The sequence below is a fragment of the Drosophila nasuta genome, chromosome 3, assembly GCF_023558535.2.
Source record: "Drosophila nasuta strain 15112-1781.00 chromosome 3, ASM2355853v1, whole genome shotgun sequence".
NCBI lineage: Eukaryota > Metazoa > Arthropoda > Insecta > Diptera > Drosophilidae > Drosophila > Drosophila nasuta.
In genome coordinates, this window is record NC_083457.1 from 51,846,515 (window position 1) to 51,862,937 (window position 16,423).

Below are 16,423 nucleotides of genomic sequence, written 5' to 3' on the forward strand. Positions count from 1 at the left end.
TTTATCATTTGATTTACCTGCAAAACTTGTACAATGCGCACTTCCGTCGCCTAAACAGAATTTTTCTTTTCCCAACCGTTTGCCTTTTGTTGCCCTTTTTTTTCCGCCAACTTGGCAGCCAGTCTACTAAAGGAGGGGGAATGGGGGGTTGGGGTAAAGGGATCGCCATTTGGTTCATCTAACTATGTGCAACTATCTTTTTTCAATTTCCCCGCATGGCTGATGCTGCGCTGCCAAGAGAAGAAGAAGAAGAAGAAGGAGCAGAAGGAGATGGAGATGGAGGTTTGATGGCAACCCTGCCACTGTCATTTATAGGTAGTGTCTATTGGTGGGCAAGAGGGGGGCTAGAGGGATGCAGGGACTACCCCAGCGAGCCCATATAAAACGGAAATGGAAGTTTTGTAAATGTTTTCTTTTGTGTTTCTTTCTCTCTAGTTCTACGTGTGTCTCTATGCATGTGTGCGTGTGTCTAGAGCAATAACAGCAAACACTAACACTTACGCAACACGACGCCTTTGAAAGATGAGCGCATGGCCAAATGGGTGGCAACAACATGGCAACAACGAGATGGCCCCACATGGCAAGGACTCTGCACTTTAGTTTTTGGGTTGCAAGTGTTGCTTTTTATGGCACTTGACGCTCTGCCAAGGGTAACTCTACCTCCCCCTTCCCTTACTCTCTCACCTACCTGCCATCATTTTACAGTTCTTTTGAGTTGGGTTTGGTTTTTAGCACCTTCTTCTCTCTCCATCTTCCATCTTCTGCCATCGGAGTTCATCGTGTTGAATTTCATTTCGGTTTGCCATCGCTGCGATAAGCAAGTGCTTTTTAATAGCTGGCAACAGTTATGCATATTGATGAATGTGTGTATGTGTGGGGTGTTAACTTTTCATAGCGACTGTCATAAACAGCAGCATTATCAGCTTTGCTTAATGAAAAGCTTTAGCTTTGGCTTTGGCTTTTGTCTTTGATCTATGCAAATGTGTGTGCACTAGAGGTGGAGAACTATCGATGGCACTATCGGGACTATCGATGGTTGGCCACTATCGACACGCTCTCGATAGTTGTCAATCGCTATCGTCGATAGTGGTCGATATTTATTCATATATCTTTGTATACCCGCAACCTCCGTAGATCGGAGAGGGTCTTCAGCAAAGGGGGACAAATCATTTCAAATAGGCGTTCAAAATCATTGGTTGAAATAAATATATAAATAGCAGTTAAGGTAAACCTAAAAAATCATATTATTCAAATAATTATTATTTATTATTTTCGGATAAAGATTGAAAAACCAATTTCATACTCTCATATTTGAAATAAATATGGATCACTTCAAAAACTAATTCAATTATTTTCTTTTACTGCACTATCGACAACTATCGACGATAGATTTTCCTTGCTATCGTCGATAGTCGATAGTTTATGGAAACTATCAAGCACTATCGATGGCGCGGACTATCCATAGTTCTCCACCTCTAGTGTGCACACTTTTCTCACACACTGTCATAAACAGTAGCATGTGACGAACACCACGAGGTTCTACTCGTCTAAGCCTACTCTGTCTAGCTAACTTGCCGGCTCAGTTCAGGGCTGGGGTGGGTCTTTGGCTTCGACTGGGTAGTAAGTCATCATAAATTAAAGTGTAGACAGAGTGTAATACTAGGGGAGAGGGACAGTACTCATCTCGCATTATCTCAAACGCTCGCACATTCAGTGCCCAATTAGAATTAAAAGTTTAACACATTATTGTTTTCTTCTTCATGATATACAGTAATTTAATAAACATACTTCATTTTGTTTATAAAAATTATCTCTAGTTAACAATAGTGCTTGATTTATTGAGCCTTTATTTATCGTTACGTTAGTTTGTTTTACTTAAACGGTTGTCTTCATGACTTAATAATACGAAAGATAGAGAACCAACACGGAACACACGGAATTGAGAACCTCACAATCACAACCCCAATCAACTATAATATAGACACGGCTATGCCGTACTTACGCACTTTCCATCGATGTTAGCAGGCCTGATAACTGATGAATCCGTCGTAGCATATATGCTTGTTGATGTTAGCTGTTAAAGATGATAAAGGGTTATGGTTATCAGGCTTTCAAATCCCTATGAACCCCATGTTGGCTGTACAAAAAGTCGAAAAAATGAGTTAGTCGATTTTTGACAAGTACTAATACAAATTCAATTTAATTATTCAATTTAGCAAACCATGTTGGCACTCTTAGTGCATTTTGCGAACGAAAACAATCCAATGCAGATGGTGCCGGCGTGTTTTTTTTTTTTTTGTGTGGAGCCGTAGATCTCTCGCCGGAAGATCTACGCTCCTTTGAACGTCTCTAGTATCGCCTTCGCTGAGCCGCTATCGAATACCGTTTGATAATCTGCAGCGAAGATTCGCTGCCGCAAGATTATCGCCTTATTCCCACTCTAGCCGGTTGTTTGCAGCGAGGTTCGCCGCCTTCACCCAAAACTCCCTTAGGCTTGCAGGTTAGGGTGAATATCCGCGTGCGCTTCACTAGTTGCACTTGTTCAACAAAAGGGGGGGGAGACGAGGATCGCAATGTGCAACACCTATTCCACTCTAAGGAGGGTCTAGCGGGTGCAATTGCCAGAGGTATGGCCAATAAGCTGCATAAAATAGCATTTTTACTGCAAGGTCTAATCAGATGGACACTACTTACCAATCAGTGGCAAAGAGAAAATTTAGCAATTCTAAATTCTCTATTAGAGCCGGCCAATCCAAGTTGGCGACAAAAGAAAACCTTGGATGCCAAAATTGTTGGCTTTCCTTTCTTGGTTGCAGTATTATTTTAAATTTATTTTTGCAATTTTTCTTTGCAAATTTTTGGTCTGATGTAATAATGCTCTCAGTGAAAAAAGTGCATAAGTGAAGATGGCTGCCCTTAGTGAGTACTCAAAGCATCTCTGTGTGGATCAAGGCGATACTTACTACCCGTTCGATAAACTCAACAGTTGAACTATGCTAAGTGGAGTTGCCAACTTAATTAAGGCTTTGGCGCATCAGCTGATGCTTTGATTTGTGACAATCAGATGTTTATTTTTTTTGCAACTTTAATTTAGACAACTACCTCACAACAGCAGATTTTAATCGAGAGTTCAATCGAAGACGTAAAATCTGAAAGAAGGTAGTTACTCTTTGAATTCCACAAGTCTTTAGCATGAAATTGACCAATTTCCTTGCCCTCTAAATTTTCTAATAGGTATAAGGCCTGTCCAATTTTTCGCTTTACTCGTGCCTTAAGGCCGACTGGTGCAAGCTTAGCGTTGAAATTGTTTGCCATATTGCTCAGTGCCCAGTTACGCTTAATTACTGTCTGGCCAACTTCAAAGGTTCGTTCTTTAGTACGAAAGTTATACGATCTCTGATTCTTTTCATATGCCTTTTTCAGATATTTGTGAATATCAGCACGGATTTTAGAAAATTTGTCAGCACGATCGAGTCGAGCAGTTCCTTCACTTAAGAGATTCAAATTTTTAAGTACTGTGTAGTCTTTACCATGCGTCATCATATGTTGTCCAAATACAACATAGTACGGTGACGCGCCTATCGATTGATGTATGTTATTGCGTAGAGCACAATTGATACTGCTAACATATATATCCCATTCTCGCTGGTCTGATCGAATAAATGATCTTAACGCCGCATTAATGGATCTATTGACTCTTTCAGCTGCATTACTTTGAGGGAATATGCTCCAGTGAACATGTGTTTGATACCATACGAAGACAAAAATGCAGCGAATTCTCGGCTTTTAAACTGAGTGCCGTTGTCGCTGATTATGAACTCTGGTGTGCCAAAACAGTTAAATACAGTGTTGCGCAAGTGATCAATGATTATTAAAGTCGAAAATTTCTTAACTGGTATAAGAAATGTGAATTTTGAAAGATGATCCAGGATGATAAAAATTCCAATATTACCAAGTTTTGAGCGTGGAAACGGACCTATGAAATCTATGTAGAGTCTTTGAAATACTCGCTCACTAATTGTTTGAATACCCATTGGCGGCTTTAGATTTTGTGTCGGGTATTTTGAGGTTTGACATATTTCGCATTTGCTAATAAAGTCTCGCACTTCCACTACCATTCGTGGCCAATAAAAATGCCTACGAATGCGTTCTAGACACTTCGCTGTGCCGCAATGTGCTGACGTTGGGGTACAATGAGCTGAAACTATCACCGAATTTCTGAGAGATGTAGGGACGTACAGTTTCCAGCCATCGCCAATATCTTCGCTGACGTCGGAAGGCAATACTGCTCTGTAATATAAATATCCGTCTATGATTTTGAAATCCGGAAGATTGGATTTGCTCATCTTCTCTTTTAACTCGACATAATCACTTTCGAGAAATGCATCCGAGTTTAAATCTATCTCTGGTAGTATTTCGAGCTCAACAACATCTACATTTTCTTCGAATGCTCTGGAAAGAGTGTCAGCGACTACATTTTGACTGCCCTTTCGATGTTCGATCTGAAAATCCATTCCTTGTAGCTTTAACGCCCACCGAGCAAGTCTGCCATGAAGGTCTGTTTGATTCATCAACCATTTCAGACTTGCATGATCGGTTATAACTTTGAATGATTGGCCTTCTATATACATACGGAATCGCTTAATGGCTAATACAACTGCCAAGCATTCTAATTCCGTTGTAGAATAATTTCGTTGTGCTTTGTTCAACTTTTTCGACATATATGCAATGGGTAGTTCGTTGCCTTCTGCATCAAGTTGAGCTAATACGGCGCCGATGCCATATGTTGAAGCGTCACATTGCACTATGAATGGCAACTCATAGTTGGGATGACGCAAAAACGGAGCAGCACATAGTCTATGTTTTATTGCTTCGAACGCATGTTGGGCCTCTTCATTCCATTCAAATTTCTTTCCTTTTAGCAGCTCTGTTAGTTCAAAGATGACCGTTGAGTACTGGGGAATAAAACGCTGGTACCAACCAGTCATGCCCAGGAATCGTCTCAGTTGGCGTCTGGACTGTGGCACCGGAAATTCGGAAACGGCTTGCACTTTCATTGGATTTACTCGAAGTGTGCCTTCTCCTACTACATGGCCTAAGTAATCTACTTCTCGTATTCCAAACTGACTTTTGGTAACATTTATTGTTAGTCCCGCTTTTCGTAATCTATTTGCCACTTCGGTCAGATGCAGTAAGTGGTCTTCAAAGTTAGAGGACATGACCAATAGATCATCTAGGTAAACGAATACGTGTTCCTTCATGTCATAGGGAATTACTTGATCCATAAGACGACACATTGTATGAGGTGAGTTACACAAGCCAAATGGCATCCGAGTAAACTGATACAAGGGTCTATTTGGTACCGTAAAAGCAGTTTTTGGTCGCGCTTCTTTGTCTAGAGAAATTTGCCAAAAGGCATCTTTTAAATCGATTTTGGAAATGCACTTAACAGATGGCAATCGACTTAGAAGACCTTCTAAGCTAGGCATGGGATATGCGTCCTTCTTCGTCACTGCATTTAGCTTTCGAGAATCAAGACATAGACGATCTTTGCCAGGTTTAACAATCAAAACCACAGGCGAGGACCATGCAGAGTTCGAAGCTTCTTCTATTACTCCTAAACGTAACATGCGGTCAATCTCGGCACAAAGTCGCTTTTCTTTAGCTGGAGATATGGGATAGTATCTTTGTTTAATGGGAGTACTATCTCCTGTGTCTATAGAATGTTCAAGAAGTGTTGTTTTTCCTAAGCCGTCCCTTTCGCATGACGGAAAAAATCAACAACTGCTTGTAATCTGCGTTTTGCATTACTGTAAGAGACAATTTGGGTATCGTTTCATTTTCAATTTCAGATTCAGTTACTGCATTAACATAACTAACAGAAATTCCAAATTTATTCCAAAAGTCAATTCCGCAAATAACATCTTGCGTGATGGCGCTAACAATTAGGAACTCAAACGATTGCTTTGTCGAATTATATTCGATTGGAAGATTAATGGTACCAGCGACCTTTTGAGGTTGTCCATCAGCAGTTTTAACAAATCCTTTGGATTTAAGATAGTTAATATTATTTTCAAGAATGTACTTTGCTAAGTTTCCTCCGATCACGCTTTTATTTGCTCCGCTATCGAGCAAGGCCAAACAACGCTGATCGAGAATGTTGAGGTAAGTAAAGGGTCGTATATCGTTGTCTTTATTTACGATAGCTGATATCCTATAAGAATTTAGTACACGCTTTTTCGACCAAAATGTATGCATACGATGAGCAGCACGCGATTTCGGAGATGTGTGTATTTTTCTTAATCGCAAATGATAAGGTATAAAATGTCGATGAATTTGTAAGTCAGGTAAGTTATTCGATATAGCAGGTGGTTGAGAATACTCTAGAGAATTTGGTTCTATTTTTAATTGCGGATATCCGCTTTTGGTGGTAAGCGAATACCCTTCTGCGAGTTTTCCTGTTTGGTTTTACATTTTGTACAATTTGGTTTATATGTGTCAAGTTTTCCACAGCCATAACAAAATATACGACGTGATTTCAGGCAATCCTGGTAACGATGACCAATTTCATCGCAATTCCAGCATTTGAAATTATCAGAGTACTTCATAGCATTTACATCTGCTGATTCTGAGTCTTCATCTTCCGAGCCTGACTCCAGGTCTTTTCTAAAGCAATCTCATGAATAACTCGGTTGGGGTTATTCGATCGATTTTGATGTTTAGGCAGTTGTGAGTAGAATTCTTCATGTTTGTGACATTCTCTACGAAGGATAGCTAAATTTGAAATTGGGACATGTAATAGTTCATGTCGAAGATCTGGTTTCAAATTATGTTTAACATAAGAGACCAATTCGGTATCGGATAGACGAGAATTAAGCGTATCTGCTATGTTTAACATCGCATCCAGATATTCATCAAAAGGTTCATTAAACTTTTGTTTCCTGCGTCTTAAGCTATCTTTTATGTCTTCATCGGTTCTTTGATTTTGGTATCTTTCGCATAAACGAGAACAAAGATTATACCAATTCCTATGATGAGAGCTACGATGAAACCTCCAATAGAATGTTAACGCTGGACCTGAGAATAGTAAGTGCGCAAACTGATACAACGTATTAAAGTTTCCGCTCAAACAACGAGAGGTCAAGCAATTTATTCGATATATAAAGTCATCGATTGGTATATCAGTTGGTGTACCACTGAACTTAAGATGCCAATTAACAATGGTACTGGAAATTCGGTCAGGCCGATCGAGACTACCAGATATATTTCCTGATTGCCCCAATCCTTCGTTATTCTGATCTGGAATTTCGTTATCCCATTCCAATTGCGGTTCCTCGGAACGAACTATTGGCGGTTGGGCGGCAATATTTAAGTTTCTGAAGGCTAATTCAACCTGATCAGCGATAGTAGCGACTAGTTCAGCTCGAAAGTTATCGAGTGAAGAAGTGATAAGTCCTTGAACTCGTTGTTCAGACACAGCTGGAACGGGTGTGGTTGTACTTCCTGTTGATGCTCGGGGTAAGCGACTTTCTCGCGCAGCATTTTGATGCTGCCTGGAAGTAGGTACATTTTGTTCTAAGCTTGCCCTGTGTTGCCAAGAAGGAGATTGTGCGGCATTTCTCATGAGATTCTCTCTCTGATTAGCTCTTGTTTTGGTCGATCTCGTGGTTTAGTACCAGCGGCTCCCGAGGCTTCGCGTGAAACTGGGGTGCTGCAACTGTATGAAGCATGCTTAACCCTTCAGATTGTTCTGAGCCAAAAATATCTCCTATCCTGCACGGCTTTTTGCAAGTTGGACAAGTTTCGCTAGTATTGAGCCAATTGGATATACATTCGGAGTGAAAGTTATGACTACAAGGGGTTTTTACTAATTCAAATTCAGACGATTTTAAATCATTGCAAATTTTGCAAAGAATTAGTGAACTAGCTGATGCGAGGTTTTCGTCGCTGCGAGTAACCGGCATAATGAATTAAAATATGAATGTGAACTAGTACGGTATTCGATATTGACAAGGTAATTGACAAAAATAAGTTTACGATATGCGATAATATAGTGTTCAAGTTTTAAGTTTTTAAGTTTGGGACTTACCCTTCAATGCGATTTTAAGACAATGCGAAGTGTGTACTGAGAGTCTGAATCTACTTTGATTAGTAACGTATTTGATGAGTGTTTGTGATTGAAAGAGGAACAGATCGATATTAACCAATACTGAACAATTCTCGATTTCAATACCACAACACAATATTGTGTACTGGGCCTAACAATGATTCGGTAGAGAATCGAAATTCATCCAATTCTACAAAAAAATTTCCTTAATCACATTATTGGCCAGAAAATTGCATTTAACAGGTTTAATTCATTGATAACACTATCAATTAATGAATCCGCTATGTATGTTCTTTTCGCCTGGTCTGCTTCCGACGTTCTCATCAGTAAACAGCCAATCCAGAAGGCAGAAAATTCATACATCTATGTTTTCAATAAAAAGAATGAATAGTTTGATGAGGAAATGTTTATTTTGGGGCACATTTTCCATAGGCCCCACGTTGGGCGCCATTTAATTATGTGACGAACACCACGAGGTTCTACTCGTCTAAGCCTACTCTGTCTAGCTAACTTGCCGGCTCAGTTCAGGGCTGGGGTGGGTCTTTGGCTTCGACTGGGTAGTAAGTCATCATAAATTAAAGTGTAGACAGAGTGTAATACTAGGGGAGAGGGACAGTACTCATCTCGCATTATCTCAAACGCTCGCACATTCAGTGCCCAATTAGAATTAAAAGTTTAACACATTATTGTTTTCTTCTTCATGATATACAGTAATTTAATAAACATACTTCATTTTGTTTATAAAAATTATCTCTAGTTAACAATAGTGCTTGATTTATTGAGCCTTTATTTATCGTTACGTTAGTTTGTTTTACTTAAACGGTTGTCTTCATGACTTAATAATACGAAAGATAGAGAACCAACACGGAACACACGGAATTGAGAACCTCACAATCACAACCCCAATCAACTATAATATAGACACGGCTATGCCGTACTTACGCACTTTCCATCGATGTTAGCAGGCCTGATAACTGATGAATCCGTCGTAGCATATATGCTTGTTGATGTTAGCTGTTAAAGATGATAAAGGGTTATGGTTATCAGGCTTTCAAATCCCTATGAACCCCATGTTGGCTGTACAAAAAGTCGAAAAATGAGTTAGTCGATTTTTGACAAGTACTAATACAAATTCAATTTAATTATTCAATTTAGCAAACCATGTTGGCACTCTTAGTGCATTTTGCGAACGAAAACAATCCAATGCAGATGGTGCCGGCGTGTTTTTTTTGTGTGGAGCCGTAGATCTCTCGCCGGAAGATCTACGCTCCTTTGAACGTCTCTAGTATCGCCTTCGCTGAGCCGCTATCGAATACCGTTTGATAATCTGCAGCGAAGATTCGCTGCCGCAAGATTATCGCCTTATTCCCACTCTAGCCGGTTGTTTGCAGCGAGGTTCGCCGCCTTCACCCAAAACTCCCTTAGGCTTGCAGGTTAGGTGAATATCCGCGTGCGCTTCACTAGTTGCACTTGTTCAACAAAGGGGAGACGAGGATCGCAATGTGCAACACCTATTCCACTCTAAGGAGGGTCTAGCGGGTGCAATTGCCAGAGGTATGGCCAATAAGCTGCATAAAATAGCATTTTTACTGCAAGGTCTAATCAGATGGACACTACTTACCAATCAGTGGCAAAGAGAAATTTAGCAATTCTAAATTCTCTATTAGAGCCGGCCAATCCAAGTTGGCGACAAAAGAAAACCTTGGATGCCAAAATTGTTGGCTTTCCTTTCTTGGTTGCAGTATTATTTTAAATTTATTTTTGCAATTTTTCTTTGCAAATTTTTGGTCTGATGTAATAATGCTCTCAGTGAAAAAAAAGTGCATAAGTGAAGATGGCTGCCCTTAGTGAGTACTCAAAGCATCTCTGTGTGGATCAAGGCGATACTTACTACCCGTTCGATAAACTCAACAGTTGAACTATGCTAAGTGGAGTTGCCAACTTAATTAAGGCTTTGGCGCATCAGCTGATGCTTTGATTTGTGACAATCAGATGTTTATTTTTTTTTTTTTTTTTGCAACTTTAATTTAGACAACTACCTCACAAGCATTATCAGCTTTGCTTAATGAAAAGCTTTAGCTTTGGCTTTGGCTTTTGTCTTTGATCTATGCAAATGTGTGTGCACAGTTTTCTCACTCACTGTCATAAACAGTAGCATTAGCTTTAGTTAAAGAAAAGCTCAGCGGGAGAGTCAAAGATAGAGAGTGAGAGTGAGAGAGAGAAAGCTTCAATCACCTGCTCAAAAGCTCGCTCGCTGCGATCGCTTCGATCGTTGGCGTTGTCGTTGGCGATTCTAAGGTGCTCGCTTTGTGCGTAGCCCACAGTCAGTTGCCGTTGACGCTTTTGGCTAATAATAATAACAAATATGACGCGACGCAGTTGAAAAATGAATAGAGTAGAGTGACTGTAAAGCAAGGTCACGAGTGAATGAAAAATTCAAAGTAACCAGTTGCAAGTGAAGTGACAAAGCAAGCAAGAAATTAATAACTAATTACGCCAGAGCAACAAAAACAACTGCAGAGTAATAAAACACCAACAACAACAAAACAACAACAGCAACAACTACAACAACAGCAGCAGCCATAAACAACTAGACAAATAAAACAAGAATTTGCGATAAGATAAGCGAAACGCTGCCAAAGGTGAGTTTTGGCTTTGACAGTCATTTGCATGTGCCACCAAAAAACGAAAAAACAAAATAAGAGAACTAGATCACACGTACGATTCAGATACATATATAATATATATATCAAAGTCTAGCTAGTTGTTAGTGTCGATTTCTTTGCGGCGCTGGGTTCGAGTTTTGCGCTTCAGTTGACGCATGCAACACACAGTTGAGAGTTGGCAACACGGCAGCAGACACAGTTATGCATATTAAATATCTGACAGCCGCTCACCGAACACTGAACACCGAACACACACAACTACAATTACAGTTGAGCGGCGGAATTTGCATTTGGAAAAGGCGCTGGCAAAATGCTTAAGCCGCTTACCTGAAGTTGGAGCAACATTAGTCCAATTGTTTCAAATAAGAATGCGAAGCCGGCATTTAATATTAAGCATACGCAGCATGTGCAGCACACAATACAGTTGTTGGCATAAGTATGCACACACACACACACACTCGCATATGCAAATTTAGATAGCATGAAGTTATGCAATCAATCAAGCATTTTTGCCTGTCGGTTAATTATGATTTCGACTGTCTGATAAATCATGAAATTGTTAGTATATATTGCCGGATTGGTTTCCGCTTTTAGCCGCAGCCGTACTGACGACACCCACTGTTGCCATGGCGTTAAAGGCTTTAGTTGAGCGCATTAGGAACTTTGGGCTTTACTCTCTGTTTTATTTTGAATGAAATTCAACAAATATTTACAACTTTAAACTCTAGTGAAAACAAGAAACCTGCTGTCGAATGTATTCGACTGTGAGATACTCGCAATGCGGTATTATTCTTAAAGTATACCAAATTAAAATATACTAAAATATATTGAAGGTTTTATTTGGCATATTGATTTAGAGCTACATTTGAAATATACCATAGAGTACTAAAATATACCATATTGTTAGCCAACGAAACTAAGATTAATATACCGCAAAAATATACCAAATGCTATATTTGGTATATTTATGTTGTACTACATTCATAATGTAACATAGAGTACTAAAATATTCAAGATTTTTAGCCAATGCAACTATTATTAACATACCGCAAAAATACTAAAATATACCGAATGTTATATTTGGTATATTATTGGAGATCTACATTTAAAATATACATTAAAGTATTTAAATATAGCAGATTGTTAGCCAACGCAATTGAGATTATTATACCGCAAAAATACAAAAATATACCAAAAGTTTAATTTGGTATATTGATATGGTATTACATTCAATTATACCGTATACTACTGAAATAGACAAATCACCTAAGATTAGTATATCAGAAAAAATACTGAAATATACCGAAGGCTATATTTGGTATGTTGATATACTACCACATACAAAATATACCATAAAGTACAAGAATATATCAGATTGCTGCCTGCAGCAACTAAAATTACTATATCGTAAAATAGTGAAATATATCGTATGCTATATTTGATATATTATTAGAGTTCAAATATACCAACGGCTAAATTTGGTATGTTTATATACTACTACATACAAAATATACCAGATTTTTGCCTGCAGCAAACACTGAAATATACCGTATGCTATATTTGATATATTATTAGTGTTCTACATTCAACATATACCATAGAGTACCAAAATATACCGGATTGTTATGAGGAGCGGGTATGAAAAAGGGAAAGTGTGGGGGAAGCATTGACAGTGGCAATTGCGTAATTATTGTGTACACAGACATATACTTATATGGCTAACTGTTATGTATACAAAGAATTTTCAAAGTACGCAAATTGGCAAACAAGCCAGCGTTCAGCGTAGAGCGTACAGAGTAAAGCGTCTTCAGTTCGTGGGCTTCAAAAGACTCGATTCCACTCGAGTCGACTCGAGTCGACAACAGCAACAATTTGCAATTATGCGGCTTGATTACGAGTCTGTCAATTGCGTGTAGTTTGCACGCTCCGTTGGCGAGTCGTAAACACACACAAGCACACACACATGCACAGCCTTTAGCATAAGTCCAAGCAACAACAATAAAGTGCAGGTAATAATTAAGTATACGTAATTGTAATACCAAAAAGGTCTCGTCTTTGCCTTGAGTGCTTTTGCTTTACATCAGTTTTACAGCATATTCGAAATATGAATATACGAAATACGAAATCAGTTATTCACAGCATGCAAATGCAATCTGAGTTGCTATTAATTTTGAGCTCTAGGAAGTTCACTCGACACCCGAATACGTAAATATTGTTATTAGGTTCATTCGGCCGCATAAATCCAGGCAAAACATCTGCTGCACTCTGAAGTAAAATAAAATTGCCAACCGATTATTAAGAGTTGCTCTTTGAGTAATTGCCTGTGAGTTCATCATCAACAGATGTATTTATTATTATTCTAGCCAAAAGCCACAATCATAATTATGCCAATTTTGTAGCTGAGGCGCAAATTTGTTGAAAATTCGAGCTTAAATAAGCATGAGCAGAGAAGCTTTTGTCTTAATGCCGAACTATTAGTGGACAGACTTCAGTTTCAAACATTTCTGTTCAAGCAGATTAACTGGCAAGTGGTTCATTAAAACAGATACATAATAAAGTTAGAACTGAAGGAAATAAAAATGAGTTAGTTTGTTGTTACGTTGTGGAGGTAAAAGAGTATTTTTAGCTACAGAATATTGTTAAGAGTTTTATAACTTCTGCAAGGGAAAAAACTGTAAAAAATAATAGCAGCGGATTGTTAAATATTGTTTGTACTTAATGCCTTATTTTACAACTTTAACATCGAAGTAAAGCAACTACAACTGAATGAAATAAAAGATGGAGAAGTTAAGGTAGAAGAACTTTTGAAATTATTAGTTATTGTTTTAGATTTAATGCATTTTGTTATAACCTCAACATGGAAGTAAAAGAGATACATACTCGTAATAAAGCTACAACTGAATGAAATAGAAGATGAAATAGTGGAGTTAGAAGATCAGGTGAGATTGTAAAATATTGTTTGGATTTTATGCAAAATTCATGAACATCAAAATGGGAGAAAACAGATAAACGAATAAAGCCAAAACTGAAAACAAGTAAATGAAGGTTGTGCTAACTTTACTTGGAATTAAAATAATATAGTTTGTATTTAATGTATAATTTTAAGCCATCAGCATAAAACTATAAAACCGAAAGCTAAAAAAGTGCTTAAAGTAGAAAAGCAGCTTAGATTGTTAGATATTGTTTATATTTAGCAAATAGTTTCGCAACTTTTAAAAAAGTATTTCATCAGCCAAGTGAAAAGTATGTAAATTCCTTTAATAATTATTTGAGCTGATCTAAGAGAATTTTTTAAAATGAAATATGTTCATATTATTAAATTTACTTATTTGATTAAAAAAAAAAGAAGTTTTTTTTCTTAATTGTCAATTGAATCTAAATTTTAATCACTATTAAATTAAATAGAGGAAACAAATTTTTGAATCTCTATCTATAGAAATACAAACCAATTGAGTTCAGATTAAAAGAAATTCAGAAAGTTGTTTTCATTTGACTTTTTTTTAATTATTAAACCAAATTGGAAGCAAATTGCAAGAAGTCAGACAGCTTCTATCTAGTATGTTTGTATTTAACAAAATATACCAAATCATTATACCACAAAAATACTAAAAATATACCAAAGGCTATATTTGCTATATTGATAAAGTTCAAAATATATCACACAGTGCTAAATATACCAAATTGGTAGCCAAACTAACTAAGATTAATATACCACAAAATACTATACCGTAGGCTATATTTAGTATATTAATATATACCAGATTGTTAGCCAAAGCAGCTAAATCCCAAATGCAATAAGCTTTTTTTGCCATACAAAAGTATTTCTAAAATAACTTCAATTTTTATCTGTTCCGTATAATTGGATCATTCTCATCATCAACTTTATCAAAGTAATACACTGTATATTAATGTCAATAGCTAAATCACACACACTCTAATGTCTAAAGTTCAATGACATATTTCTAATCCTTTACTTAATCACATCAACAAATGAATCGGACTCGAATTTCTTTTGCTTGCCATTAATTGAAAAGTAAAATATTAGTGTTTCTCTTTCATCATCCCATAAAAATACATTTTAGATGTTAACTAAAGTCTAGAGCATTTCACTTGCTTTGTGAACTTCGAGCATGAAACATATACACAGAGAAGTGAAAGCTATTGATACTAGATTTTAAGATACGAATCAATAAGCATTCATCACACTCACACACACATACATTTTTGTGTTTGTATTTGTATCAATCTTGCACGCAAAATAAAATATTCGTTTTGAAGAAATAAATCCCAGTTTCAAACTTAATCGCTTGACAGCAAATTTTTGGCAATTTTCAAGTGAATTTTTTCCTTATTGTGGTTGTTATTCTTGTTGTTGTTGTTGCTGTTGCACTTCGGATTTTGCATTTGCATTTGCATTTGAAGCAAGAGAGAAGAACACATTAAGATGATTCATTGCGTCTATCAATAGCATTCAATGCGCTTGGATATACTCATTCATATTCCATTCGAATGCTCGCTCATCAGCATGCATTCAGCACTCGTCTCGTCTGGATTCATCTCTCCTCCTCTTCGTCTTCTCTCTTCTCTCTCTTTTCCCTGAACAGTTTCTTTGCTCGTACTGTTGCATTGCGCATACGCCGCGTGTGACGCACATTTTGCCACTTTGGTGCCGCAAGCCTTGCGACTTCAGCCGACTTCTTTGGCTGTGGCTTTGGCTGCGGTCTCAACTGCATTTTCCACTATTAACGTGCTCATTTTCACATTTCTGGGTTGAAAAAAGGAAGAAGGCTTTCATTGTACTGCAAGCGTCCGAAAAGACAACGAAAAAACGTACACACAAAAAAAAAACAGACAAGCAAAGGAATGAAAAAAATATTAAAATTTATGATGACAAAACCCGTCGACAAAACTTTCAACGCCAGCTGCAAATCTTTGCAGAGCAACAGCAAAAGCAGCAAACAACACGACAAAAAAAAACGTGAAATAATAATACTAAAAAGAAATACAAAATTCAAGTAAAAATATACATTTTTTATGCGATGAGTTTGTCGCCGGGTTCTCTCCACACACATAGTTGCACATATGGATAGCATTGCAGGAGTAGATACAGCTCTAGTTCATGTCGTTATTGTTGTTGTTGTTATACCCGCTATTAATAGAGGAGAAGAGTATTATAACTTTGTGACCTCAGGAAATTTGGTTGCCATCAGATACTAATTTTAAAAGTTATTCAATGGGGTCTTAGTCGGTTGACAATCTGGTATCTTTTGCATTCTACGGTATATTTTGAACATTGTAGTATATTGATATACCAAATAAAGATTTTGGTATATTTCAGTATTTTCGGTATTTTCACAATCTGGTATCTTTTGTATTCTACGGTATATTTTGAGCGTAATAATATATCACAATATAAAAACAAACACTTAGTTTTTTAGTATTTTATGGTATATTGAAAATCTGCTATCTTTTGAATTCTACGGTATATTTTGAACGTAAAAACGTAAACAAAAACTTTAGTATTTTATTTTATTGTTTTGGTATATTGATAATCTGGTATCTTCGGTATATTTAAAAAAAAAATTGAATTGATAATCTGGTATCTTCGGTATATTTTAGTACTTTTTTTTATATATTTGTAATCTGGTTT

At 37.3% G+C, this 16,423-nt stretch overlaps 1 protein-coding gene and 1 long non-coding RNA gene across 2 annotated transcripts in view; one reads left to right on the plus strand and one right to left on the minus strand.

The window, feature by feature from the left end:
• Positions 1-10,433: 10,433 nt before the first annotated feature.
• Positions 10,434-16,423, plus strand: part of LOC132789323 (serine-rich adhesin for platelets) — a 43,336-nt gene continuing 37,346 nt past the window's right edge. The window contains 1 exon segment of the mRNA XM_060797258.1: positions 10,434-10,749. The gene's annotated coding sequence lies outside the window, so the exon portion shown is untranslated.
• Positions 14,730-15,722, minus strand: LOC132790617 (uncharacterized). The gene is made up of 2 exons (XR_009632815.1): positions 14,994-15,722; positions 14,730-14,931 (listed from the first exon to the last, which is right to left on the minus strand). It is a non-coding gene; the product is annotated as an uncharacterized LOC132790617 (long non-coding RNA).